Source organism: Herpailurus yagouaroundi, unplaced genomic scaffold (genome assembly GCF_014898765.1).
Source record: "Herpailurus yagouaroundi ecotype Mexico unplaced genomic scaffold, PumYag 29, whole genome shotgun sequence".
Lineage (NCBI taxonomy): Eukaryota > Metazoa > Chordata > Mammalia > Carnivora > Felidae > Herpailurus > Herpailurus yagouaroundi.
The window spans coordinates 45,533,752-45,548,543 of record NW_024412377.1 but is presented as its reverse complement, the minus strand read 5'-3'; the positions used below and the strand labels follow the sequence as shown (position 1 = coordinate 45,548,543).

At 42.7% G+C, this 14,792-nt stretch overlaps 1 protein-coding gene across 2 annotated transcripts in view; it reads right to left on the bottom strand.

Moving 5' to 3' along the window:
• Positions 1–14,792, bottom strand: part of GRIA1 (glutamate ionotropic receptor AMPA type subunit 1) — a 307,872-nt gene that overhangs the window by 280,238 nt on the left and 12,842 nt on the right. The gene's annotated exons all lie outside the window — the stretch shown is intronic.

Below are 14,792 nucleotides of genomic sequence, written 5' to 3'. Positions count from 1 at the left end.
AGTAATGAGAGCTGAGAGGGGAATAATGAGCCCAAGGCCAACCTGATGGGATCTAATGAGACAGAAGCACCAAGCCATGGCCCAGGGGCAGGAAGCAGCTGGCCTGTTCCAGAGACAAAAGGTGAGCTGGAAGGCAGGAATCTAGTGCTAAGAGAGAGGCAGAAGAGGTAGGGTTGGGGAGGGACAGGTTCCTAGAGAGCCTTGTAGGCCAAGGTATGGAGACCGCACTTTTTAAAGCAGTGAATGACATGTTCAGCTTAATACTTTTGAAAAGTTGCATTAGCTTCAGGGTGGTCCACAGCCTCGAAGGAGACAAGCGGGTAAGGTGGGGGGTTAATGCAGGGGCACGCATGGAGGAGGATGCTGGTGTGAAATAGGAGGCGGGAGTGGAGACAGAAAAGACAAAAAGTGTTTGGATTTAGAGTATAACTTATAGCTAGCACTGATGGAGTTACTGATGGACTAGATGTAGGGGTACATGAACAAGGGACGGAGGACGGCGAGGGGGACTTAATGAACACATCTCCAGCTGTGATCTCTTCATAAGAAGCTGCCACAGCTCCTTAGCTTCCATCTGCTCACATCTCCGTCCCTGGCTGCCAAATTCAATCCTCCCTTTCTTAGGGCTCAGGGGCCCTTCCAAGGCTCCTCAAGGGTCCCTGTCCTGATTTCTGAAGCTCTGCAGGCCAGCACTGGTGGTTACTATCCCAGAAGCCCGGATGTCCTGCTCCCTGCAAGACAAGGGGGAAGCAAGCCCTCTGGGGGGGCATTAGCAGAGCAGCCAGTCAGGCAGCAGATGACAATGGAAAGCCGCATGTGCAGGCACTCTGGGGATCGGGGATGCTGGCAGGAAACTGAAAACAAATTCTGCTGAATGTTAAGAGAAACATGCCATCTTGCTGCTTTGGGCTTCCTGGTGCTGGTGGAGATGGCAAGACCAATGACAAAAGCAGAGGGCATCTTCTGAGCCTACATGGTTTCTGGGGTTGCTGGAGACAATGCGCTCTTTGATGGATGTTACAAATAAGGGAGGCTGACCCCAGAGCTTGTTTCCCTCCAAGTCCTGCATCTCACGCACCCAATCTCTCTTCCTTTATCACCATTCCTGGGATCCAGCCACTCAGGCCAAGCTGAGGTTTTCGTTACTCTGCTTCTCATCACTGAACGTTGTCGTCAGTAGAATATTTTTCATCAGACATAGATCACGCTCGGTTTTTATGTTTGCTTTTTATTTTTTCGTTTTTTTTTTTTTTTTTTTCTTTTCTTCTCTTCAGTTGGCATGGGAACGCTGCAAGTGCCAGTTCAGGGAGGATCCATCAACGTCATCATAACACTCCCCCATGCCGCCCAACTGCTTTGATATGTTCAAAGTGCACACACAGTTCTCCCTCATGGAGGCAAATCTGGAAGCAGCCAGCCTTGTTGTTTCCCCAGCTGATAGGCTTTCCAGCTCACATGATTCCAGAGGTAGAAGGGAACCCAGAGGCCAGCCCAAAGCCCCAGAGAAGGGAGAATCTGAAGCAAGGTCACACAGCAAGTCAGGAGGGGACAGACGACTCAAATCCAGATCATTACACAGTCCTGGATGCTCTATGACCTTTCAGGATCATCTTGAACTTTTCTAGAAGGGCCTTTGTTTGCTCATTGAAAAAATCAGACCATCTGCTCTCTTTCATGACAAGGGCTGCTGTGGGGATCAAGTAAGATTCATGTGATTGGTTCCCATAAATGGTGGGCATGTCTTTTAACGCTAAGACTGCAAACATGAGTCTTGCAGACAGATGCTCATAAATACTTATTAAACTGACAGAAAGTTAAGGAGATGGTTACATGTTTATGCCTCAGAAGTAGATGTGGTGGATTCCCATTCATCTAATAAACTGTTAACTCGTTCATTCATCCAGCCAATGACCATCCTTCAAATACTGAATGCCTAATGAAGGCAGTGCTACTTTTGTTTATAACTGGTTAAAAAACACACTAACCTTGTCACGGACAAATGTGAGATCCAGCAAGAAGAAAAATCTTGTAAGAAACTCATCACAACACGATGGTTATGAATATAAATGGCTGGAGAAGGCAGAGCACTGCTCCCTTGGGAGTGTGAGACTCAGGACCTGCACAGCCAGGAAACCCTCCCCTGAGTTCCATGGATTTGCAAATGGGGCTTACAAAGTGAGTAGGAGTCTCCCAGGCCAGCAGAGCCAAGGCCTAGAGGTATATTATAGCAGGGTGTTTTGGGACACACTGCAGGTCTTTTGTCAGCACTGAAGCAAGATAGACCTAGTATTTACTTGGTATAACAGGCTCTGCATTCAAATTTCATAGGAAATTTTTAATCCCATACAGGTAAAGGGGCTGTTCCTTCCATGTGTGATAGAGACTGTTATTAACCCCACTGGACAGCTATAAAACTGAAACTCAGAGCGACTGCATCATTTTACCCAGGGTTTCACAGGTGAGAAGTGGCAGATGTTGGATTCATGAGATATTTGACACCAAAGTCTGGATTTATAGTCATTACTCTTTATGGTCTCTGTTAAACAGGAACACATGGGGAAACTGAGGCTGTGGGAGTCATCAGGGTCATGGAGGAGAATTGAGAAAAAAAGAGAATCTGTGAGTTACTCAAGATAACATCACTAATCAGTGACAGAACTGAGGCTTACATCCCATTGTCCCATTTCCATCTTTCTTCTGGCCCATCCCATAGCTCACGGACTAGGGACAAATTAAGAGACCAAGGTAGAAGATGTCAGAAAAAATCAGCCATCTTCCTAAGAAACACCAAATGTCCTGTGCCTCTCCTCCACTGCTCTGCTTGTGTTAGGTTTTCCTGGGGATCTGCGTTGGCGGGGGAATTCAGAGTATTTGTGGATAACAGATGTGCATATTTTCTTGGTCTAGTGAGATGAAGAGAAGTGGGAGGAGGTTGGGCACAGGGCCAGCCCTTAGCAGAACTGTCAAATCCTAGGTCTAGTCTACAAGATTCCCTCTAGCTCTCAAATGCATGCCCCCACCCAACCCTTTTGCTTAAACTTCTGTTTGCTTCCTATCTACCATCCAAGTAGTTCCACTGACAATGGAGGAAATACCTCAATTACCAGTTGTATTAGTCTGCATACAGTCTGTATTGGACTTTCATAACAAAATACCATAGACGGGGTGACTTAAGCAATAGAAATGTCTGTTCTCACAGTTCTAGAGGCTAGAAGTCTGAAATTAGGGTGCCAGCATGATTGGGTTCTGGTGGGAGCCCTCCTGCTGGCCACAGATGTCCACCATTTCACTGTGTGCTCATATGGGTTTTCCTCTGTGTGTGTGTATGGGGAGACAGGGAGAGAGAGAGAGAGAGAGAGAGAGAGAGAGAGAGAGGAATGGAGGAATCAGAGAGAAAGAGAGCGTGAGTATATGTGCAAGTGAGCACACAAGCTCTCTGGTATGTCTCCTTATAAGGGTACTAAACCCACCAAGAATGCCCTACCCTTATGACCTCATCCAGACCTAATTTTCCTCCAAAGATCCCATATCCAAATACCAATTGGGGTTAAGAACTCAACATATGAATTTTGAAGGGACACAATTCACTCTAGCACAAATTCATGGAATCAGTTCCCTGAACAGAAAGATTATGTCTTTATTGGTCAGAGATGCTGGAAAGGGCAAGTTTCAAACCAACCTATGACTTCCTAACAGTGATCCCACAGGCACTAGGTCATCGGGGTAAAGACGGTAAGGTGCTTCTGAAAAAAGAGTCAGGTTTCCAATAGCCAGGCTGATTGGGAAATGCCCAGAATCAGATAAAGGGAACTCTCTCCACTGCTAACTAGTCCACACTCCTAGAATGGCCTCTGCCATACTAAGCCAAGATCTGTCAAGCCAAACCTCCCATCCATTCATTGGTTTTTGTTTAGCCTCCTAAGCCACAGTGAAAAAATGCAACCCCTTTTCAAAGATGGCTCTTTAGATGTTTGGGGTGAAGACTGAACCATACTCAGTCCAAGACTTTCTTTCTCACAGCTTCCTACTAATCCTCACTGGAAATGCTTTCCAGATCCTTGACCATCTGAATGTGGTCTTTAAGTATGGCACCTTTATTCCTGTGACCTGCCTGTGTAGTCCAAAGTCCAATCACCCACGACGGAGAGGACCCAGTCATGGGATTTCTTTATAATACCTATAAGAATAGCCTTGGGGGGCGCCTGGGTGGCGCAGTTGGTTAAGCGTCCGACTTCAGCCAGGTCACGATCTCACGGTCCGTGAGTTCGAGCCCCGCGTCGGGCTCTGGGCGGATGGCTCGGAGCCTGGAGCCTGTTTCCGATTCTGTGTCTCCCTCTCTCTCTGCCCCTCCCCCGTTCATGCTCTGTTTCTCTCTGTCCCAAAAATAAATAAACGTTGAAAAAAAAATTAAAAAAAAAATAAATAAATAAATAAAGAAAAAAAGAATAGACTTGGTTCCATCAGGTAATGACCTGGGGCAGACACCCCCTCTAATCCTGTTGCCCTCTCTACTGTATGTCAGCACAGCTCAGCCTCTGAATGAAGCCGGACTTTTTTTTTTTTTTAATATTAATTTTACAGGTTGCATTACAACTAATTCGTTTCAACTTGTCTCATTTTAAAACAGATTTGGGGCTTATTTATTTTTTTAAATAGTAGTATAGAGGCTGGATGTTATTCCTGGATGTTCTTCCTAAACGTAGGTTACCCAGGGCTGAGAAAAGGGAGCACAGTGGCAATTTGGCAAGTGCTGCCCTGGAGTCTGCCAGTTCTTTCTGAAATCACCAGCAATTCCTTGTTCTGGGTAAAACTGTTTGGAGAACTGGCTCCAAAACTTGATGGGATGCCAGGAAGAGTAGAATAAGGCCTTTCTTGGTGATCAAAAGTCCTGTGTTAGAATCATGACCCAGAGACTAACTCAGTGCAGAGAAAGGCCTTTGTCCTCTCTGGGCCTTAGCTTCACCATATGTAAAACAGAGGATCAGACAAGGCATTGAGTCTTACAAGGTATTAATAGGTAATTCACTACAAAGGGGGACTACTATGTTTAGGAAATACATACCCTCCTCTGAGCAATGAACAAAGCATATTAGTATAGCAAAGGAACTTCAAAATCCAGAAGAACAGTCTCTCCCTACTTTGTTTTAATCCATCATTATTACATTTTTGACCATGTGTTTTTCCCTATTCACCCCAACTTCCAGGGCAAACCTATCAGTAGCCTCAGAACAGCAAAGCTGTAACAGGAAATACAGACCAGATGGGTTCCTAAAGCCCTTTAAAAACTAATCCTTTTGGCTCTATCATGTAGAAATGTGGATTTTCTGTGTTATCTGACATCAGGTAACTTTATTATCATGGAGGATTATTCTAATAAGTGCTAAATAAAACTATTTTTATTCCTATAAAAAGAGGACCTTTTGAGTGTCAGCTAAGAAACTTTATTATTCTATCTCTGAAATGCCTTTTCGTGACCTTCAAAGCATTGTTTAGTCTGAAACTGGTCCACTTCTTCAAATGTATCTTCCAGGCTCCCCAGAAACCTCCACCCAAATCTTTACACTCACCGTGTCAACTCTCCTCTTTGTTCAGGAAGCCTGTTTTGTCGATTTCACCATTCTCATCTATGATACTGGACCATCCATGTTCAAAACACTCCCTGGGCTGATCACATACTTGTGATCAAGGCAACCTTAAACTGGGATCAACACAGTTACCTTACTGAGGCAGGAAGGCAGAAGAGTACATTTCAGAAATTGTCTCAATTACAAATGCTTTTTTAAAAAATTGAAGTTCTTATTAAATCCGTTGTTTTATCTTAAAATTCACTTTCCCAGAGCAGTTCATCCCTCCAACATTTCCGTCAACATTGCCCTATATTTCACTCCAGCAGAAACTAGCTATATATGTAGTTAAAGCATTTTGCTTTCTTTTCCCAAATAAGTGCAGGACCAGATTTAAATTTTATTTTATTTTATTATTTTAAGGCAGCTGACTCTAAGCAAGACCTGGAGAACTAAAAGGAATCATCCTGGCAGATGGTAAAAGGAAACAAGTAGCAAAGTGGCTCTATTTTGGGGTTTTGTTGTTGCTGTCATTTCCAGATCAAAGAAGCTTTAGATCTAGATATTTCCTAACTAAATTACAAAATCCCATCCAGAGCACTTTTATTCTCCATGCCCCTCATTTCAACAAGAACACAGGATTTTCTGATGAAGACTCTGGAGGGCATTTCAAAAAAAGCTTGTCATCGCAAACAATTAAATTGAACAAACAATAATGGTTCCCATCTGGGGGGCACTTACTATGCCAGGCCCTGTGCTAAGCACTTTTCACATTTATCTCTTGCAATCCTTACACCAACTCTGAGAAGAATGTGTTATTACTGCCACTTGACAAAATAAGATACAAAGGCTTTGCAAGGTGAAGACACTTGCAAAGATCACACGGGATTCAAAACTGGGAAAACGTCTCCAAAGTCTCTGCTCTTAACCATTAGACTTACCTTGGAAATATTTATTGGGCATCGGCCCCAAGAATTTGGACTTCATTAAATACAAACTTGTCTCCCCTGCTCCACTCAAAGAGCTCAGGGTCTTGATAGTAGATGTGACCTCTTCCCATATACAGAAGGTAGAAAGTTAAAGGGACCGATAAAAGCAGTACGAAATAAAAGGGAGCTAGTAAAATAACGGAAGTAGAGATTAGTTATAATTGAAGAAATGAGACATAATTTCATAGAAGAGTAGTAATATCTGAGAAGCACCTTAGAAAGTAGATATGGGGGCGCCTGGGTGGCGCAGTCGGTTAAGCGTCTGACTTCAGCCAGGTCACGATCTCGCGGTCCGTGAGTTCGAGCCTCGCGTCGGGCTCTGGGCTGATGGCTCAGAGCCTGGAGCCTGGAGCCTGTTTCCGATTCTGTGCCTCCCTCTCTCTCTGCCCCTCCCCCGTTCATGCTCTGTCTCTCTCTGTCCCAAAAATAAATAAAAAAAACGTTGAAAAAAAAAATTAAAAAAGAAAGTAGATATGGTTTCTTTACCATATACTCTATATTCATCCATCACCACGTCCTGTTGTTAACAGCTTTAAAATAAATTACAAATCTACCTCTTTTATTTCCTCTGCTGCCAGCTTGGGTCAAACCACCATCTCTCATGTAGACTATTGCAGAAGCCTCTTAGCTATTCTCCCTGTGTCCCTTCTGTGGTGCCCTGGGTTACTGTTATAGAGTTACATATCTGCAATGTGACTTGTAATCCCTCTTAGATGGTACAGTCTATTTCTCTGTCCCAGGAGTGTTAGGTTTGGTCACATGCCTTGCTTGAACCAATGGAATAATAGAAGGCATGACATAAGCAAAGGCTTTAATTATACTTGCATGATAAGGCTTAGACTCTTGTGCTTCTATGATCCTCCATGAGAATAGCAACGGTTTGTATGTGCTGCCCCTTTACCCTCACTTCCAAAACAAAGACACATGGGGCATGTCTAAACCCTCCTGGAGTCCACCTTATCATCCTAGAACAGGTGATCCATAGTCAATCTGCAGACTACGATTGTTTAAAAAGTTTTTGTATAAGCTACAAGGATTTTGATGTTATTTGTTATGCAGCAATAACTGACTAATACACACCATTTTCATATCAATTTATCACTTTCCCCTTCTCTACAGAGGAATCATTTTTTAAAATGTAAATCAAATAATATACTCCTAAGCTTAATATCTATTAGGATTTTTATTACTTAAAATCAAACTCAGTTCCTTGTGGTAGCCTACAAAACAGTCTGTCTAACCCTTTTTTCAGTATGATTTAGCTCACTGATCTTCTTTTTGTTCTTGAAATCCATAAATTAACTCTCACTTTAAAGTCTTTACACTTACTACTCTTTTTGTCTGGAAAGTTCTAGAGACTAAGTCTGTGCTAATATGATATCTATTAGCCACATGTGGATATTTAAATTTAAATTAAAATTAAGTAACATTAAAGATTTAGTTCCTTACTCATACTAACCACATTTCAAATGTTCAACAGGCATATGTGGCTAGTGGCTACCATATTAGATAGCACAGATATAGAATGTCTCCCATCACTACAGAAAGTTCTATTGATTATAACATGGCTCAGTTAAAATAGTGCCCCTTCAGATAAGCCTACCTTGACTACCTACTTAAAGTAGCTCTCTAGCCTACTGTCTGTTCCATGACTCTATTTGGCCATATTTGTGGCATTTACCAACTATTTGAAATCATTATATGTATTTATTTGTTCACTAGAATGTAGACCCCAGGAATTCAGGGATTTTGTTGATTTTGTTCTCTGATCCATCCTGAGAATCTAATAAAGTGTGAGTGTTTAGTAAATAGGAATTGAATAAATGAGCAAAGTATTCTCGGTGGGAAGGTCTATGCTAAGTGGAAGCAGAAGCATGAACAAAAGCAGAGCAGTGAGAGATTGGGGGGCACATTTGCAGCAACACTGGGTAGGATACTCTGGCTGGAACATAGAGTATGGACTGTTAGATAAATCTCAAAAGGTAGGCAAACCATTTTGAAAGGTTTATTATTGAAAGACTCATATTCTGGGCTGAATTTGAACTTAAAAAAATGTGGGGAGCTATCGACAATTTTTTTATGACAGAGAGCGTTCATAATTATAAAGTTGCTAGTCTTCAAGAAATTGAACTACCTGCTGTGTGACAAGTGGATCATAGCACGGAGAGACTAGTCAGGAAGCTAAAAGATACAATCTGATGAGAAAGGAAGAAAAATGTGGGCACGGTCAAGACTCATTGTAGTGGGCAAAACCATACATCACATGTTTTGGATGGAGAGAGAATGATCTGGTGGATCACACAGACACTGGCATTTTGAGACTGAGTAACTCAACAGAAATAGAGCGAGAGAAGAGCAATGGGTTTGGCAGAAAAGACACCAAAATCTGTTTTTGACATATTGGACCCAAAATGTAGATGCTAGCATCTTGGGGAAAGAGTAGATATTGGGGGCGGGGAGGAGAAAAAGGGGTCAGAGAGAGCCCCAGTGTTGCTGGTGGGAAGAACACAGCATCACAAGGCTAAGGATTCTTAGGCAGAGATGTGAGGATCCTCACAGGTGTTCAGCTATGAGAAGCAAAAACAGAATACAGCTGGAATTGTTGGTGAGCAATACATAATAACCCTAGAAACCATATTTTAAGGTATTCAGAATGATCTTGGAGAAAGGAAGAAAAGATAGTATCGCTTAAGTAATTTTCCCAAAGCTAATAAATAGCCAGTTTCTAGACTTCGTGTGCATCCTTACAAGCTCCCCATTCCCAAAGCCTCCAGCTTTTTAGTGGCTGGAGTACAGATTAAATGGAGGGATCACATTGTCAGGTGTTCTCTGTCCTCCCTTGAAGCTAGGGCACTCCATAGGCTTTACCAGATGGGTTAGGGATGGCTGGAGCTTATTCTGCTTGCTTGAGACTCTGCCCTAATTGACCACCTCAATTAACGAATGGAGTTTGGCACGGAGATAAGATGAAGCACTTTGATTTGACATTTCCTTCAACACATAATTTAAATCTCAGAATCCTTAAGTTTCATAATCACATACTTGGAAATAATCTAGAAACCATCTAGTTCATTTCTCTCCTCTGTGAAAGAATGAATATACGTATACACACACACACACACACACACACATGCACACACACACACCTCCTGCCATCCTTAGAGGCAACAGCAACAACTCTGAACTATTCTGAAAAGACAGCCAATGCCATCACCTCTCTGATAGGAATACCCTAGGAGCCTTACTATCTGCCTCTACTATGCTCAGTGGCTTCCACATCCTGTGGCTTTCTTGCCTTGGTAGCAAGTGCTCCTTTGTCAGCCTTTGACTTGCACATATAACATGATGCAGAGAAACTAGCATCTGCCCTAGGACAATTGAGTGACCCAATTTGCAAGGCATGTTTTCAGGGCCCCTCGTTCTCCACTGCCTAGACCAAGATTCTCAATCTAACTTACCCATTGTGGCTGGTTTTTCACATTCCACAGCGTATCATACTCCTGTCTGGGTGGCCCATTTTTTTAAATGTTTATTTATTTGTTTTGAGGAAGAGAGAGAGCATGTGTGCACACATGCATGTGAGCAGGGGCAGGGCAGAGAGAGGGAGAGAGAGAGAGAGGGAAGCAGAGAGAATCCCAAGCAAGCTCTGCACTGTCAGCATGGAGCCCGACATGGGGCTTGATCTCACGAACCGTGAGATCGCTTCGTGAGATCAGGCCCCGAGCCAAAATCAAGAGTCAGATGCTCAACCGACTAAGCCACCCAGGCACCCCTGGCAGGCTCATTTCTAACTTTAATATTTGAGCTCAAATATCACCTCCCTAGAAAGGCCTTCCTTGACCACTTAAAGTAGGTATTGTCTTCTACCATAGTGATTTGTCACCACATTCTATCTTCTTGATAACCATAGTAACAATTTCTATTATTTTTTATTTATTAATGTATTTATTGTCTACCTCCCTATAGAACATATGCCCTGTGGAAACGAGGATCATTATCTATCATTTTCCAGCATTCCCTCAGTGACTAGTAAAATATGGAACATATAGTGGTTGCTTGTATTGGTCAGATATTGCTGTATAACAAACCATCCCCAAATTTAGTGGTATATAACAATAAGCATTTATTGTCATCTTCCAGGTCTGCAGGTCAGCCAGGACAGCTCTGCTTCAGTCATTCGTTTGTGGGTTGACTGCAGCACCTCTGGTTTTTTTGTTTGTTTGTTTGTTTTTTGTGGGTTTTTTTTTTCTTTGTATTTCTCTTTCTTCTGGGACCAGCAGACTCTCTGAGGCATGTTTTCTTCTTGGCCTCTGCTTGAAACATACCTAACAATATTCCAGTTGCAAAAGCAAGTCATATGACCAAACATAACATTAATGGAGCAGGAAGATATACTCTTCCCAAGGAGTTTGGGGGAAGAGATGAATAATTACCCAATAATAATCAAATCTACCACAATATTTCATAAGTATCAATAATTGAATAAAGGAATGCCCTCATCTAGATCAGTTAACGTCTCTAGTTAAGCAAACCAGCTTCCAGTCCTTATAATCCTATAATCCTGTCTCATCAGTATTAGTTTTAGAATTTCAGTCCAATGTGAATCCATGACCTGGCAGAAAAGAACCATACCACCCTGTTCTCCTTGAACAGAAACTAACTTAAGAACTCTGCCTGTTTAACAGAGGTTAAAACCTCCTTCATTTCATCCTGGCTCACTCTGTCCCCCTCTTCAGGCATAGGGAAGCCTTCATTCCTGCCAAAAACTAGGAGGGATGGAACCAATTAGAAGAACCTACCATCTGGTGGTGTGGGCTCATCAGGTTTGCAGCCAGGATTCCAACTGGGACTGTTAAAGAGTTTGTGCACAATAGCTTGAGTGTCTGAGTAGAGCAGGAAATGTCTTAGTCACTGGGAGAGAGTATAGGTGCCTCAAAATCACCAGATATCTTAAGGCTAACAGCTCCAACATTCTGTCAAAGAGAAGTCTGAAAAGACCACCCCTAGCCATGTGGGTGGACAAACTTCTAAAAATTGTTCCATGAATACAGGTTTGTTCCTGGCTGAAATGGGATTATCAAAATCTTCTCAGTTTTGACTTACTTCTGAATCTGCCTGGGTTTCAAACCTTTTGCCTACACTGATTTATGATCTTGCCTACCCCACCAGAATCCCTTGTATGCTCTTCTCTCTCTTTTCTTTTTAATGTTTATTTATGTATTTTGAGAAAGGGGGAGGGCAGAGGAAGAGAGAGAGAATTTCAAGCAGGCTCTGAGCTGTCAGCAAAAAGCCCAAAGTGAGGCTTGATCCCACAAACCATGAGATTATAACCTGAATTGAAATCAAGAGTCAGATGCTTAACCAATTGAGTCATACAAATATATATATACATACATATACACACACACACACACACACACACACACACACACACACACACACACATTTAGTATCTGAGAATAAAGCCAATGTAGTGAAAAACTAAGACTGAAAATCCAGACGGTATATCTCAGTGCTCATAACATTATTCAAGCCCCTGAATCTACCTGCACATAGAGTCAAAACTATTCAGTTGGTTAAGTTTCTGTCACTTGCTACCAAGAGAGTCCTGACTGCTCAGTGCCCAAATGGGGTTGCCCCTTTTCTCTATAAGCAATAATCTCTTAAGCTAAGGACACTGGCCCACATGTTTAGCCCAGTCTTGTGACCTGAGTCATAAGTGAAAAGACATGCTTTTAGATTTAGCACTGTTGCATATCTGGACCCTGGGTAAACTTAGCCTCCTTAAGATTTCAAATTTCCCCATCTACAAAATATATTCATTCATAGATAATGACCACCCTCATAGGAAAACACTAAAGACTAATTAGTCACATTGTACTCGTGGTACATTCATGTTAATAGATAAGAAGCCTAGTTAATTATATTACCCTGCATTTCCCTAGCACTTCTGATTTTTCAAAGCTCTTTCATATAAGTAATGACATTTGCCTCTTCTAATAACCCTGAGAATCTGGTATTATAACCCCATATTATACATCTGGAAACTATGCTGGGCACAGAGATATCTCAAGGTCATATAGTAAGTCAATTCCAGCACTGAACAAATTATTTCAATTCCTGTATACACTAATTATTCTGTTAAATCTCATTGGAAATTGTCCTACTGGTCTATAATGCTCTTAAAATCAGAATAATATATACAAATGATTAAACTTTTATTGGGATGATCATCATAGCATTGTTTGTAGGAAAATATTTGGAAATAAACTAGATATTCAATAAAAGGAGACAAATTAAATAAATTGTACATATGTACAACAGGCTTTTAGGAAGACATTAAAAATAAATGTGTAATATTCATGGAGCACCTGGGTGGCTCAGTCAGTTAAATGTCCAACTCTTGGTTTCAGCTCAGGTCATGATCTTGGGGTTTTGTGGGTTCAAGTGCTGCATCGGGCTCTGTGCTGATGGTGTGGAGCCTGCTTGGGATTCTCTCTCTCCCTCTCTCTCTCTGTCCCTCCCCTGCTTATGCTGTCTCTGTCTCTCTCAAAAATAAATAAACTTAAAAAAATGTGTAATATTTGGGGCGCCTGGGTGGCGCAGTCGGTTAAGCGGCCGACTTCAGCCAGGTCACGATCTCGCGCTCCGTGAGTTCGAGCCCCGCGTCAGGCTCTGGGCTGATGGCTCGGAGCCTGGAGCCTGTTTCCGATTCTGTGTCTCCCTCTCTCTCTGCCCCTCCCCCGTTCATGCTCTGTCTCTCTCTGTCCCAAAAATAATAAATGTTAAAAAAAAAAATTTAAAAAAAATGTGTAATATTCAAAGTAACATATGTAACACTGGGCAAAAAAAAAAAAAAAATCATACTTATTTTTGAGAGAGAGAGAGACAGAGCACGAGCAAGGGAGGGGCAGAGAGAGAGAGGGAGACAGAGAATCTGAAGCAGGCTCCAGGCTCTGAGCTGTCAGCACAGAGCCCAGTGTGGAGCTCGAACCCAAGAACTGTGAGATCATGACCTGAGCCAAAGTTGGATGCTTAACTGACTGAGCCATCCAGGCACCCTTCTAAATCTATTAACTTTAAATTGATATGTTCAGAAAAAATATGGGAAGTTTATCCTTAGTAATCTAATTACCCAAATTTTATTTTGTTTGGTGTCTATGTCCCCATGATTTCCTATGATACACGTATTACTTCTGTACAGAAATTAAATGCTATTCTTCCATTATTATTTTTTTTTAATTTATTTTTGAGAGACAGAAAGAGACAGAGTGTGACTGGGGGAGGGGCAGAGAGAGAGGGAGACACAGAATCTGAAGTGGGCTCCAGGCTCTGAGCTGTCAGCACAGAGCCGGATGCAGGAGGTCATGACCTGAGGTCCCGGACCTTCTGGGACCACGAGGTCATGACCTGAGCCGAAGTCAGACGTTCGCTCAACTGAGGAGCCACCCAGGTGCCCCTAAATGCTATTCTTAAAATGTTCATTTCCATCCTAGAGATTCTACATAATGAACACACAGAAACAGGCTTAACCATTGGGTGTCAATTTCATTAGCCTACAACTGCCTCATTAACCCCAATTTTGCCCCCATCCTCTGAGATCTGGACCTCCCATGACCTTAGGCTTCTGTGTGCTCTTTGGACAGCAAGCTGGGACACACCAAAGTCACAAGAGCAGTCAGGGTGGAAAGAGATTTCCAGTATCTTCAGCACAATGCACACCTCGACTGTAGCTGGCACAGAGGAGCACAGGCCACCTGAAAGTGCAGGGGACTGTGTGACAAAAGCCATAAGCTCTGATAGCAGGGGAGCTGAGCTGCTGCTACAGGAAGGAAACTACAGGGTCCACAAGAGCAGCAGCACAGCAGTGGACTAAAGAAAGCCCTCCCAGGGGTGCCTGGGTGGCGCAGTCGGTTAAGCGGCCGACTTCAGCCAGGTCACGATCTCGCGGTCTGTGAGTTCGAGCCCCGCGTCAGGCTCTGGGCTGATGGCTCGGAGCCTGGAGCCTGTTTCCGATTCTGTGTCTCCCTCTCTCTCTGCTCCTCCCCCGTTCATGCTCTGTCTCTCTCTGTCCCAAAGATAGATAAACATTGAAAAATTTAAAAAAAAAAAAAAAAAAAAAGAAGGTTTAAAAAAAAGAAAGCCCTCCCAGACTGCAGATGTCTAGGGATGGAACTAGAAACACACAAGCTAATGCCCTCTCCCATTCCCTCTGAGAGCTCAGTTTTCTCATCTGAGG